We start from the raw sequence: 3,124 nt of genomic DNA, 5'->3' as shown, positions 1-3,124 counted from the left end.
GATGTGAAGTTGTTGACGATATTTATCACGCTTTGATTGTCACACAAACAAATTTTTGTTGGCCATTTCTTCAGCCCATAATTCAACCATGGCCACTATTGGAAAAAGCTCCAATAATGTCAAGTTCTTAGTGAGATCCACGTCATGTCATGACTAAGGCCACTCCTCTGCTGGCCAATGAACCAATGGACCCCGAAAACGGCCCCGAAACCGTCACCACCCGCAGCATCCATAAACATCTGAAGATCCCTGTTGGGGATCCCTTATACAGGAAGTACCATACTCATACTCCCGCAGAAAGTACCTCCACGTTCTTAAATCTGCCTTTAAAGGAGCCGTAGGACTAAAACAGAAGTATTACTCCATACCCGAAGGCAGGATCTCACCCTCTGACAAACGCAGTGGTGCGGATCCTGAGACGGCTGTTGAAGGCTGTGGGACTGGTACATTAACGCCAACGAGAACCATTCCACCAGCAGGTGGGGGTTTAAAGGGGTTATCCAGCACTACAAAAACATGGCCACTTTTCCCCCTACTGTTGTCTCCAGTTCAGGTGCGGTTTGCAATTAAGCTCCCTTTTACTTCAGGCATGTCCAAAGTCCGGCCGGAGGGCCATTTGCGGCCCGCGTTCCGAACTTTTACGGCCCCCCAGGTATCCAGCTTGCTATTATCTGCCTGTGTTATAAAGCATATAGCATGTAGCATGTAAAATGGTCGGCCCTCGCACATGTTCACTTCATCAAATTTGGCACTCTTCGAAAAAAGTTTGGACATGCCTGGTTTACTTCAATGGAAGTGAGTTTCAAAACCCCACCCAAACTGGAGACAACAGTAGGGGGAAAGTGGCCATGTTTTTGTAGCGCTGGAAAACCCCTTTAAGCCTGACATTTGTGTCACTCTGCCTTGAACGTCCACAGATCCGGTCCCTGTGATGAGATCTGAAACGTCCACCAGAAGAAGGGTACGCTTGCTTCTGCTCCTGTGCCCACTTATCACTCTGTGGGACCGTCTGCTATATCTGGATGTACAACGATATAAGTGATGCCTACAGCTGGCAAAGTGGCAGAACTAACTGAAGAACCAGACCAAGATCTGTCAGGTAGGGTACAGGGAAAACATGTGGATAAGTGCAGCCCTTGACTGGCACCCGCCCCGCTGTCCCTACCTACTTGCCTCAGACAGTACTAGGAATTACTGCAGACAACTGGTCGACAAACCTTACACTGAATAAAGTGCAACACAGAACGAGACAAGACAAACAAACACAATAAGGATTTGTCAGGAAACAAGGTCAGCAACAGGCGGGCAGCAACCGTACAAAATCAGAATCCAGGAAGCAAGGTCAGGGTCCAAAATCCAAAAGGTCAGAATAACAGCAGCAAACACTCAGGAGACAGCTTGATCCAGGCACAAGGCTCTATCACAGGCATTGGAGTGAGGCCAGGGGCTGGGATTCATAGTGGACAGGAACCTAGGTGCTGACAGCTGACTGGCTAGGTCAGCTGTCAATCAGAACACAACAGAGACAATTAGTGAGTGAGCCACAGCAAGAAAGTGCAGGGAGAACTGAGAAAACATGGACCGGATCACAGAAGACATAAACAAAGAACATAATAAAACCAGGAACGGACTTAAGGTCAAAAGCGCAGTCTTTGGTAGAGCAGTCGGATCTTCGTCGCAGAGGATGGCACTGATGTCTTTTCAGGCATGATCATGACAAGATCGTTCCCTTAGCCCTGGAAGAAGCTCTGGATCTATGAGAACTTACCCTGCTGGACCTGATTACCAGGCTGGAGGAAGGACCAGGCTGACAACTAGGGACAATGTCAGCATCAAAGAAATCTTCCCCTGGACTACCATCAGATAAGAATCATCCACAGCCGTAACACCGGCAGCTGCTGCTTCTACAGTGAGGGGGGGAGGGGAGGACTGAACCGGAGCAGCTGAACTCCATCCAAATTTTTAATGATTAACAACTAATGCTGCGTTTACACGGAACGATTATTGTTCAAATTTTCGCATAAATGATTGCATTTGAGCGATAATCGTACCGTGTAAACACAGCAAGCGACGAGCGAGAAATCGTTCATTTTGGTCTTTCAACATGTTCTCAAATCGTCGTTCGCTGAAAATTTGCAGATCGCTTCGTGTAAATAGTCTGTCACCGATTTACCCTATGTAAAAGATGGGCTGAAGCGATCTTAAAAACGATCGCAATGACGATTTTTCTTACGAATTTTCAATCGATTTTTCTAACGATTTATTCGGCTAAACGCTGGTCGTTATAAAAACCAAATTGTTGCTTCAAAATCGTTAAACGATCGATTGGGGCAAATTATCGCTCCGTGTAAACACAGCATTAGCCTGAAATCATTCACCATATTCTATAGAATGATAATCGTTAGTTACAATCATTACTACGATCGTTATTGCGATTGTTACTATGATCGTTTATTCCTTCTGATCCCAGCAAAACAATGGGCAACGTGCAATTACACCGAACTATTAGTGAACAAATGTGGAACTTGAGTGAACGAGTGTGGAATTACAGCGAACGATTAACAATGATTTTAGGTTCAGACCTAAATCAATGATCAACGACATACGAACGATTTTCCGATTGTTGCCTGCAATTACACAGAACGATTATCGTTTAAATTCGAACGATTTTTCGCACAATAATCGCCCCGTGTAATAGGGCCGTAATTTTCTCCTGCAGCTTTGCCGGGACCTGGTCCCCGTCTGCCATGATGCAGGTAAGAGCACAGAAAACAAGCAACGCTCCGCAGCCACCACGTGCAGGGATCAAAAAGAATTCCTGGTGCCTTGTCTTAACTAACCCCTCCCTGGGACATACCACCGACTGTCGGCAACAAAGGGGAGGGAGGGAGCGAGAAGAAACCATAAGGGGGTAACCAGTATGGGGGGCAGAGATCTAACCAGCCCTGCCAGTCATAAGCACCAGCAGCTTATACAGCAGTCAGACCGCTATGCATGTTCTACAGCTCGGACTGTGTTCCCTGTGCACGCTGTGCTATCGTGCAGGCAGAGGACAAAGAGCTGCTGTGGAGCAATTGAGACTTTGCCCGTGCAGCTTCCGTAGACTCTGATCGGAATCCTAATC

Source organism: Dendropsophus ebraccatus, chromosome 15, assembly GCF_027789765.1.
Source record: "Dendropsophus ebraccatus isolate aDenEbr1 chromosome 15, aDenEbr1.pat, whole genome shotgun sequence".
Classification (NCBI taxonomy): Eukaryota; Metazoa; Chordata; class Amphibia; order Anura; family Hylidae; genus Dendropsophus; species Dendropsophus ebraccatus.
The sequence above is the reverse complement of the archived record's forward strand: the minus strand, read 5'-3'. Positions refer to the sequence as shown.